General features: G+C 41.1%; 1 protein-coding gene across 1 annotated transcript in view; it reads left to right on the top strand.

Moving 5' to 3' along the window:
- LOC117509463 (WD repeat-containing protein 81-like) overlaps positions 1 to 12,464 on the top strand; it is a 43,059-nt gene that overhangs the window by 27,107 nt on the left and 3,488 nt on the right.

Consider the following 12,464-nt stretch of genomic DNA (forward strand, 5'->3'; position numbering starts at 1 on the left):
AAAATATCTGTCATAGTTGTTACTGTATTTTTGTTTTGCACTTAGATCAGACATTTTAGTCATTGATATTATTTGTATTGTATCTTTTTTTAAATGCCTATTACTCTTTTAAAACTTTGTTTTACCAAAGTAATGTGCCATAGATATGTGCGCTGCCCTCACCATCATGTCAAGTGATGAGCAGCGTAATCTGTCAGCCTCCAGCAGAAGCATGATGCCCAGCACTTGGGCAACTTTGAGGCCAAATATACAACAAATGTGGAAAGTAAAACTGATGTTAAAGGTAGAATGCATGGCTGTGGATGATGCAGTTACTTGAAACACTGCTTTGAAAAGTTAAAATCTTCTTCTAGTTAGCAAAGGCACTTAGCAGGGTGTCATTTTTATCTAAAATAAAATAAATTCTTCCTAATAACCCAGAGTCTTTAAGGAAGCTAAAGAGTACTGTAAAATTGTCCTAATTTTTTTCTGCACCATCTCTCTATATTCAGAGTTTGTTTCAAATCCTTTGGATAACAAATGTTCCTGAACATTATTCAAGAGTCCCCATGAAAAAGAATATATGGCATGCTGTACTGCCACCTAGTGAACAGTAACAAGTGCTAGACAGGTTAGGAATGTGCACCTGTATTACACTCAACAAAAATATAAATGCAACACTTTTGGTTTTGCTCCCATTTTGTATGAGATGAACTCAAAGATCTAAAACTTTTTCCACATACACAGTATCACCATTTCCCTCAAATATTGTTCGCAAACCAGTCTAAATCTGTGATAGTGAGCACTTCTCCTTTGCTGAGATAATCCATCCCACCTCACAGGTGTGCCATATCAAGATGCTGATTAGACACCATGATTAGTGCACAGGTGTGCCTTAGACTGCCCACAATAAAAGGCCACTCTGAAAGGTGCAGTTTTATCACACAGCACAATGCCACAGATGTCGCAAGATTTGAGGGAGCGTGCAATTGGCATGCTGACAGCAGGAATGTCAACCAGAGCTGTTGCTCGTGTATTGAATGTTCATTTCTCTACCATAAGCCGTCTCCAAAGGTGTTTCAGAGAATTTGGCAGTACATCCAACCAGCCTCACAACCGCAGACCACGTGTAACCACACCAGCCCAGGACCTCCACATCCAGCATGTTCACCTCCGAGATCGTCTGAGACCAGGCACTCGGACAGCTGCTGAAACAATCGGTTTGCATAACTAAAGAATTTCTGCACAAACTGTCAGAAACCGTCTCAGGGAAGCTCATCTGCATGCTCGTCGTCCTCATCGGGGTTTCGACCTGACTCCAGTTCGTCGTCATAACCGACTTGAGTGGGCAAATGCTCACATTCGCTGGCATTTGGCACGTTGGAGAGGTGTTCTCTTTACGGATGAATCCCGGTTCATACTGTCCAGGGCAGATGGCAGACAACGTGTGTGGCGTCGTGTGGGTGAGCGATTTTCTGATGTCAATGTTGTGGATCGAGTGGCCCATGGTGGCGGTGGGGTTATGGTATGGGCAGGCGTCTGTTATGGATGAAGAACACAGGTGCATTTTATTGATGGCATTTTGAATGCACAGAGATACCGTGACGAGATCCTGAGGCCCATTGTTGTGCCATACATCCAAGAACATCACCTCATGTTGCAGCAGGATAATGCACGGCCACATGTTGCACGGATCTGTACAGAATTCTTGGAAGCTGAAAATGTCCGTTCTTGCATGGCCGGCATACTCACCGGACATGTCACCCATTGAGCATGTTTGGGATGCTCTGGACCGGCGTGTACCAGTTCCTGCCAATATCCTGCAACTTCGCACAGCCATTGAAGAGGAGTGGACCAACATTCCACAGGCCACAGTTGACAACCTGATCAACTCTATGCAAAGGAGATGTGTTGCACTGCATGAGGCAAATGGTGGTCACACCAGATACTGACTGGTATCCCCCCCAATAAAACAAAACTGCACCTTTCAGAGTGGCCTTTTATTGTGGACAGTCTAAGGCACACCTGTGCACTAATCATGGTGTCCCCTAACCCTAACCCTATGGGTACCGGTTCTCACAGACCCAACGGTTCCCCCTAAAAATCTGTCCGCCCTGCCTTCGCGTCATTTCGGAGCATCAGCAGTATTTCACCGATTATTACATTGTTTCTGCTTAAAACTGCACTCCGGGCATCATCTCTCTCAGCAACAGATATCTGAAGCTTTTGTACAGCAATCATGTCCACATAAATTCAGCATTATTTCATCATAAAAGATGGAGGAAGTGAACAGAGCGCCGCAGCCAGATGAGCTGCTCCTGCTGCGTTCACTGCACATCCATCATTTCAAAGGGTCACCGCCTCGTTTCTGCTTAAAACTGACTTTAGAATTATTTAAGAGGTTTTACCTTAATCATCTGATGGTTAATAATCCCATTAATCCATTTGATCACTTTGGGTGAAGCGAGTCCCTCTCAGATGACGCATGTGCAGTGGAAACAGGGCGGACGGATTTTTAGGGGGGACATTTCAGTTTGCGACACCGGCCTTGGACTGGCTTCCCGTCCAGAGAAATTTGAAAGCTCTTACCCACTTCACACTAAGCAGGGCCTACATAGGATTCATAGACAGTTACAGTAGTGTTCAGAATAATACAGTAGTGCTAAGTGACTAAAAAGATTAATCCAGGTTTTGAGTATATTTCTTATTGTTACATGGGAAACAAGGTACCAGTAGATTCAGTAGATTCTCACAAATCCAACAAGACCAAGCATTCATGATGTGCACACTCTTAAGGCTATGAAATTGGTCTATTAGTAAAAAAAGTAAGAAAAGGGGGTGTTCACGATAATAGTAGTGTGGCATTCAGCCAGTGAGTTCGTCTATTTTGTGGAACAAACAGGTGTGAATCAGGTGTTCCCTATTTAAGGATGAAGCCAGCACCTGTTGAACATGCTTTTCGCTTTGAAAGCCTGAGGAAAATGGGATGTTCAAGACATTGTTCAGAAGAACAGCGTAGTTTGATTAAAAAGTTGACTGGAGAGGGGAAAACGTATACGCAGGTGCAAAAAATTATAGGCTGTTCATCTACAGTGATCTCCAATGCTTTAAAATGGACAAAAAAAAAAAAAAAAACAGAGAGGCGTGGAAGAAAACGGAAAACAACCATCAAAATGGATAGAAGAATAACCAGAATGGCAAAGGCTCACCCATTGATCAGCTCCAGAATGATCAAAAACAGTCTGGAGTTACCTGTAAGTGCTGTGACAGTTAGAAGACTCCTGTGTGAAGCTAATTTATTTGCAAGAATCCCCCGCAAAGTCCCTCTGTTAAATAAAAGACGTGCAGAAGAGGTTACAGTTTGCCAAAGAACACATCAGCTGGCTTAAAGAGAAATGGAGGAATATTTTTTGGGCTGATGACAGTAAAATTGTTATTTTTGGGCCCAAGGGCCGCAGACAGTTTGTGAGACGACACCCAAAGTCTGAATTCAAGCCACAGTTCACAGTGAAGACAGTGAAGCATGGTGGTGTATGCATCATGATATGGGCATGTTTCTCCTACTATGGTGTTGGGCCTATATATCGCATACCAGGTATCATGGATCAGTTGGATATGTCAAAATACTTGAAGAGGTCATGTTGCCTTATGCTGAAGAGGACATGCCCTTGAAATGGGTGTGACAGTGACCCCAAGCACACTAGTAAACAAGCAAACCAACAAAATTAATGCCTTGCAGATGTGAAGAAATCATGAAAAACTGTGGTTATACAACTAAATACTAGTTTAGTGATTCACAGGATTGCTAAAAAAGCAGTTTGAACATAATAGTTTTGAGTTTGTAGCATCAACAGCAGATGCTACTATTATTGTGAACACCCTCCTTTCTACTTTTTTTACTAATAGCCCAATTTCATAGCCTTAAGAGTGTGCATATCATGAATGCTTGGTCTTGTTGGATTTGTGAGAATCTGCTGAATCTACTGGTACCTTGTTTCCCATGTAACAATAAGAAATATACTCCAAACCTGGATTAATCTTTTTAGTCACATAGCACTACTATTATTCTGAACACTACTGTACATGTATTGAGCTATACCGGTTAAATTTGTTTACTATCACTGATGTATAAAGATAAGTCCCTGTAGCTGCTCCCTTGTTTTTCAAAGCAGATCACAAGGTGGATCTGCATGTTCATTTTGGCACAAGTTATGCTGGATGCCCTTCCTGACAGAAATGTGGCAGGAATGTGGTTTGAACCTTCTGCACTGAAACAAAGCATGCTAACCACTTGGCCACCACCGATATATAAAAAACATGCAATAAACTAGTATTTTGTGAGCTTATTCATGGATCTTTAATTTTTCTTTTAGTAGAGTTGGCTTCTGCAGCTGATCTGCTCTGTGTCAGTCTGATCCCGTCAGAGCTCAGAAGCTAAGCAGAGCAGGATCTGGTTAGTACTTGGATGGAAGACCTCTTTAGAACACCAGCAGCTGTGTGTGTTTCTCCAGGTAACACTGGAGTTGTGTCAGGAAGGGCATCAGGTGTAAAACTTGTGTCAAATACCAGTGTGGATCTGGCTGTATCCGCTGTGGCGACCCCAAACAAAAATGGGAGCAGCCAAATGGACAACAACAACAAGTAGAGTTGGCTTCTTTTGAATTTTCCCAAATTCTGAACTATTTACAATTTGGTAGGGAAATGAGTGTACTTCTATTCTTAAACTGAGAGATTGCTTTGCCATTCTTTAAGTAGAAATAGCTCATCATTGGCACAATAATCAAACTCACTTCAACATAACTGATGAAAGTGGCTGAAGACAGCTCCTCTTCACGTTCACGTTACCATATAATGTTAAAGTCCTTTGTTTTTTGTTGTTTTTCTAAGGCTGTCAAGCTTGTAGTAACGTGTAGAAATAAAGTATGTTTTGACAGTTTGAAAGAGGTGTTTGATTTTACAAGATGTTCTTTTCAGGCACCTAGTCCACACTGACTTACGAGGACACTCCCCCCTTTAACATGAGTAGTAATACAAGTGTTTCCCAATATCGGAGTGATAAGTGATGGACTCGTTTACATAAAACAGAAAAACCCTTTGACACATCATCATCAAGCTGTTTACATAAGACGTGGGCAGGGTACGCAGGTCAAACTTTGTGTGCTGCTGGATAAACATGCAGCAAACGCGGCAGATCGTTTCTCGTGCGCCAGATCTTTACCTGGTTTTACTGCACACAGTGTGGTTTTTGAAATGAGAACAGTTTGCACAGTTTGGATGGGAATCTAACACAACTGCAGTGAAAGCATCTGTTCTTTCAACCAACTGTTCTTGTCATTTCTTTGTCAGTTGCGCAGTAATGGGGCCTATATCAGCTCCAAGCAAAGATCAGAAAGTGCTAGAAGAGTGAGGGAATTATAAAGGAGAAGGAAAACTAGATGGTACTGTGCTTCTATAGGTTTTGCTAAAGCCCACACCATAGAGTTGTGGTCAGATGTTTTGCATGCGCTCATCGTGAATACTACCATGGCATTTGGCTTTGAGTAATTTCTTTGAGCTGTTGTTTTTCTGGGGCAGAATGATTGTACAACATGCATGTTTAATTGGGGACAAATTTGATGCACAACTTCTTTATTTTGGGTTTTCTGAAATCTGCATGGTCAAAATACACATACAGCACATCTTATATGTGCTTGAATGCGTGTCACAATCCAACCACTCATCCACGTCATGACACCTGGGTAATGGAGGGCATGGACTATATGCGCATATTAGTTCCATGTTCTACACCTGATGGCACCGGAACATCCGGTGCAGTCTCGTCAAGCGCCAGATCCACTGCAGCTGGCTCCGCAGAAGAGCAGTAGTCATGGTCAGGCAAAGTTACCTCCATCGCTGGTTCCTCCAGGTGATCAGTGAGAGGGTTTGGTCACTCTCTTCGCTCCCAAACACCGGGACAAGGGGCAGGAATGGAGTAGTTGTTCCACTCAAAGTATGGGGACGTCACCTTTTGTTTTTTGTTTTTTTACAAACTGTGCACCTGTGTGGTTGATGGCTAGATCACATCAGCAGGCAGAAAATGGTGAGAACAGACTTTGGTGTTACTCATTACTAAAAAATGAATATTTATGACCCATTTCCTTTGCTGCTCAGCATCTTTCGGGAAAGAGAAAAAGCTTAAAATGGAGTTACACCACGCAGAAGCTGTACATTTGGGTACACAGCAGTGATAGCTCGATGTGCTATCCTCTCTCCTCTGGAAAGAAAACTTGGTCTTCTTCGATGTCATGACGAATACACACAACCACAAAAATATGAACAGTGACAAAAAAAAAATACTACAAACGTAAATTGCTTAAAGTTTTCGGATATCGAACAGAATCAAATACTGGCATTCGCCATAACCGGAAATGACAGCAGTCAGAGATTTTAACGGAAATACGTCACACCACACTGCGCATATAGTCCATTGCCTGTTTGTAGCAAAATCCTTCTATCTTAGATGGCAACATCTCTATATGACAATGTAAAACTCACTGAACTGTGGACAGCATCACATGTTCCAGCTTCTTCCAGTTTATGGCAGTCGTCCGTGGTTGTTCCTGACCATCTGAACCAGTTTCTCCTCATCTAAGGGTGACATTTTGGATTTTCATCTGGATGTTGGCAAAGTGACTCCCCCCCTCAGTATCCTGTATTTCTTTCTTCTTTTTTTTTTTCTTTTTTTTTGGACTGATTATCTTGGAACCTTGAAATCTTTACAAATGGCTCCAAGAGCCAGTGCTAAGGTGTAAATCTACAGTTCTCTTCCTCAGATCTACACTGAGCTCCTTGGACTTTGCCAATATACTGCATGTTTGTCAGTCCAGGGAGTGTTGCCCAACAAATCTAGATGGCACAGGAAAGCTACTGTCTGTAGCCAGTCATGATCACTAGTTGGACGTTAAGAGGCCTCTGTGAGTTAAAACATTTTGGAGCTTTCAGCACCACTGAATTAATCATCTACTGTAAGTGGGTGTACATATGTATCAGAAATTGCAAAATAAATTAAAACGTGTCCATCAAATCATTGGGTGTTTTTTTGTTGACAGGTGTATTTTGCACCATTATTCTTCCCCTGAAAAAGAACAGTTCGGAGATATCATTAAAGGGCCAATATTACCTTGACATTCAAATCCTTGATGGGTGTATGTAAACCTCTGACCACGATAATGTTAGTTAAAGAGCTCTGCGGTGTGTTGAAATGTGACTTTGACCTTGTGGTGGGTGGTCTACGTGGGTTTTTACACTGATAACACAGGCTGACAGTATGTGGTAATCATACGTGGCTGTAAAAAAACAAAAAACAAAACAAACCCTTAAGTCAGTTTACAGGTGGAATGTCTATAATGAATGAAGTCACAAGCTGATCAAGCAGGACCTTCTTACTACAAAGCAGCTGCGCTATCCACACAGCTCCATCATAAAACCTAAAGTGCTACACGTAAAGTTGATTGGAAAGCAGGAATTTAAAATGGATCCCATGACAACTCTGAAGGAGTTATAGATGTCCACAAACAGCAGCTGTTCAACACATCAGGCCTTTAAAGTAGAAAGATAATACCGATGTGATGTTTCTGTAAGAGACTGAAGTCAGCAGGAAGGAGGTTCTATCGTCTAACACTGGTCAACAACAACAACCAAAAACATTTTTCTTGCATGGACTTTGACAACTTGCTTAAGGTAATTTTGGGGTGCTGGATCCGAATCTGAGCTCAGATTTTCTCTGTCACTTCACAGTTTTTTGCAGTCTGCATATTCCCTATTGATGGATTATGCAAAAGTTTCTCATTAACTTACGGGTTTGATGCCATGAATCATGCACAAAAGCAGATTCAAAAGCATAGTTTTTAAAACAGGTTCATGAAATGTGAACAAAGAGCCATAATATCGTTTATGGTGCCGAAGAGGTGTGCCAGACTGCACCTTTTTCTTCAATGCTTGATGCGACAAATATGTTTTTAGATCTTAACAATGTGATGTGATTGGCAAAAACTAACACCAGATTTGGATTCAGTGCTCCCAAATTACGCAAAATCTGTTTGAAAACTCCATGCAAGAAAATCGTGTTGTCCGATGTAATCTTAGTTGACCTTTCTGGTCATCAGAATAAGATACTCGTATATGTGATTGTAGCTACAAAGTCCCCATGGCAAGTAGACATGGGGTCAAATACTTTGCATTGTATTTAAATACAAATACAAATACTTTAGATTTTGGAATTCCAAATACAAATACAAATACTTTGTACTTTTTTAAATACAAATACTTTATATTTGAGTATTTCAAATACAAATACAAATACTTTCTATGAACTATAAACAACAAATCAACACAAAAACTGATAAACCGGTGACAATTTATTGTGAAAATAGCATGACCAAATACTACTGATAAGTAAAGGTTGAATGTTTTATCAAAAATTCACTATTATAATATCACAGGCAATAATCAGATTATCACAATATATATTCTGTTTCCATCAGTATTGCATCCTTTGTATCCACCATATCACAAAAAATAATAAAATGTCATATCTCTTGTCTCAGCATATTGTTTTATTGTATCTCAATCACAATAACGCAGAGCTTATAGTTTTCTGGTGTGTCTCAACATGGTGTCACAGAGATTCCCAAGTTTGAAAAGTATTTGGAAATACTTGGGATCGGCGATGTGTTTGAAATACAAATACTTTGAATTCAGAATCAGAAAATACAAATACTCCGAAAATGTATTTAAGTATTTTCAAATACAAATACTTTTGTATTTGGCCCCATGTCTGATGGCAAGTGGCAGCGGCAGCAGCATCGCTGCTGTGGTGATGCTGCTGTGACGATGCTGCTGTGACGTTCCGGAAAATCCTGGAAGAAAGTCTGGTCTAGTCTGTAAGACAGGCAACCTCTCATGATATCATTTGTGTCCAGTTGAAATGATGAAGCCACATTTTCACAGGCGTATCTCTAAAACTAACCTGTCAAAGTCCAGATCTCAGTGCAGTTGAGAATTTGTTGCTGTTTGTGGAAAATTTAAATCATAACCCCCCAAACAGTTTGACAGATCTTTTGCAAGCTTGAAAAATAAAATTGGAGTAATTGCCATTTTCAGATGGGCGACGCAGGCAAACATCCATCCACACCAATCAATATCTGTTTTTTAACCACAGAATATGCAACTACAGGATAAAATGCTTACTTGAAGCCAACACCTCAGATATTTGTATTTTTGTTTCCTGTTTTTTTTTTTTTTTTTTTTTTTTTTTCTTTTTCAGGAAAAAAGTGTAATTAAAGCCACAATTATTCAGTTCAACAAAACATGCAGTAGGCTAAATAAAATGGTAAATGGTCTGCATTAATATAGTGCTTTCCATCTGCATCAGACACTCAAAGCGCTTTACACATCAATGCCTCACATTCACCCCAATGTCAGGCTGCTGCCATACAAGGCGCTCACTACACACTGGCAGCAACTGGGGGATTAAGGACCTTGCCCAAGGGCCCTTAGTAATTTTCAGGTCAGGCTGGGATTTGAACTGAGTATTCTCTGGTCTTAAGACCAATGCTTTAACCACTAAACCATCACCCCCCCCCCCCCTTTTTTTTTTGTATAATAAAAAATCAGTAATAAAAAAAAAATCAGTTTTTGCATGAAATCTGCATAACTGCCGACTTGCACATGTGTAGTTGTTGCACAAGAATTCTTTTCAGTTTAAAAAAAAAAACAAAATTACATCACAGACTGGAACCACAATGTATAACTCCAATTTTCAGCTGTGATCTGATAAATGTTCAAGAGCAAAATGATTTTCATTTTTAAATTTAGGTTTAGGTGTCGACATACAATAATTAGTTGATCGTGGAAGCTGTACCCAGTAAATCTGTAGTCAACAAAGTGCAAGGATGAGCAAACTTTATTTAACCCCGAAATGGGTCAAGGATGGTATCTCTTGTTTTAAAGGCACAAGTTTAGGCAAATATGGACACAGGTTACTCATTAGAAAGACTGCATTGGTTGTTATTGTTGTATTTGGATAAGTCAGACTTCCCCTCAGTTCTTTAAACCAAATTTGTACATTTATGAATACTTACAAATCACTTTTTGGCTCATTATTATGAATGATCAAACAGGTGAATATCCACCAACAAAGTCTGCAGGGGAAAGAAAAGTAGTTTGAAAAAAATTGCTATTTATACCTTAATGTTAAAAATATTACTGTGGAATTATATTAGTGAAAATGTTTGTTGGCTTTTACTCTATTTCCATCCATCTATTTTCTATAAATGTTTATTCCAGTTAAGGCTCACGGGGGTTGGAGCCTGTCCCAGCAGTCACAGGGTGTGAGGCAGGGTACACCCTGGACAGGATGCCAGTCTGTCGCAGGGCCACATATAGACAAACACACACATTCACATCCACACACACACACACACACACACACACACACACACACACACACCACACACACACACACACACACACACACACACAACACCCCTACAGACAATTTAATTTTTACCATTCACTTAACCTGCTTGTTTTTGAATGTGTGTCTTTGGAAGCTGGAGCCAAACACAGGGAGAACATGTATAGGCCACAGGTGGGAATCGATCCCATGACCTTCGTGCTGTGAAGCAACAGTGCTAACCACTAAGTCACTGCACTGCCCTTTTACTCAATTTGTATGTCTGACTTTTACCTTGCAGTCTAATGCAAGTTTCACTTTCAAAATATAGAATAGCTCCCTATCTGTAGGACTTTCTCTCAATATATCCCCCTGCAAACAAAAGTCTGGGGCAGGGGTTGTATAAGAATCATTCTTGTCTGTCTGTCCATGAGTCTTGGACGCACAACTCCTCCAAAACTGGCCCATTTTCATTTCATTTCATTTATGTTTATATAGCACCAAATCACAACAAGTTGTCTCAAGGCGCTTCACACAAGTAAGGTCTAACCTTACCAACCCTAGAGCAAGCACACAGGCGACAGTGGTAAGGAAAAACTCCCTCTGAATATTTTGCAGAAGAAACTTCAAGCAGACCAGACTCAAAGGGGTGACCCTCTGCATGGGCCATGCTACCAGCACAATTGACAGTGCAAATATACAGGAGATTTTGTGAGTCCATGCTGGTGCACAGGACGGGAGGCTGGCTGGGGAGGGGGGTGCGGCACTATTTGAAAATGTGCATGAAGGACAATAATTCCGCTCTAGCATTTTCAAGGGGTGATAGTTGGGCTTCTTTTAAAACTAATCTGATTTCAGTTCAGTCAGAACCAGCGTTCTTCAGAGATGTGTTCTGGTTCCTACACTGTTTGATGCTTGTGTGAACTGGGTGTTAGGTAGGGATTGTGAAAACCAGTGGCTTAGATGCCTTTGTTGGTGAGGAAAGGTTTACTGACCTTGACTTTATGGATGATGCTGTGATCTTTACAAAATCCCCTGATTGTAGCACTTGAGAAGCTGAGTGAGGAGTCTGGGTAGCATCTGGGTTTGTGATTGTCCTTAATCAGCACTAGTATCCAGGCTTTCATTGACTTCCAGGATTTGGCCATCAGAAGTGTATCTGTGTACTGTGAAGGTGTCAGACTTGCAGAGAGATTCACTGACTGTGGCAGTGATATTCATGTCTCGGGGTCCTTGGCCATTGAGATCAAGAGAAGCCTAAGAAAAGTTTATGCAGTCTTGAGGTCAATGGACAGCAATGTTTAGCCTTGCCAATATCTTTGGAGGAAATGTATTCCCACATTTGGAGGCTCCTGGTGCTTCTGGTCTTACTGCACGGTTGTGAAACTTGGACTCTACCACTAACCTAAGATGGTGCCTGGATGTCTTTAATATGAAGCGTCTTTGATGGATCCTTGAGTACCACTGGAATAACTTTGTGTCACATGACTTGTTATTGAGGGAGACTAAGATCAGGAGTATCTCTTGCGTTGTGAGGTAGCGTCAGCTTCGGCATTTTGGCCATGTGGTGTGTTTCTTTGTGTATAACCCAACACTCAGGTGCATCAATGATGAGGATCCCAGTGACTGAAGAAAGCCAAGAGAACACTCATGCTTCACCTGGGTGATTACTTTCAGGAGGTGGGGATGGATCAGTTGTCTTTCTTGGTGGTTGCCATCCAGGACCCAAGGCGATTCTGTGGAATGGCGGATGCTTCTAGAACTGACCAAATATTTGTGAGTTACATCTGTAACCAGACTTGTTGGGCTCTTAAATACAGACGTTGACCACTGTGTTGCCTTTTCTCCAGATGTGAGTTGACATTTCTCTTCCATTAATCCCCCCCCCCCAGTGTTCTACAGAGTAAAGTGTTTGTGTTTAGGTTCCTGTTTTCACTTCCAAGTAGGAATTCTTTAGCATCATCTTCTTCAAGGCCCATTGCCTGGAAAGGCTCAGCGTCGGCCGCAATGACTAAAGTTAAGATGTTGAAATCTCGAGCAGCGGCTGATC

The sequence above is a fragment of the Thalassophryne amazonica genome, chromosome 4 (genome assembly GCF_902500255.1).
Source record: "Thalassophryne amazonica chromosome 4, fThaAma1.1, whole genome shotgun sequence".
NCBI classification, from domain to species: domain Eukaryota; kingdom Metazoa; phylum Chordata; class Actinopteri; order Batrachoidiformes; family Batrachoididae; genus Thalassophryne; species Thalassophryne amazonica.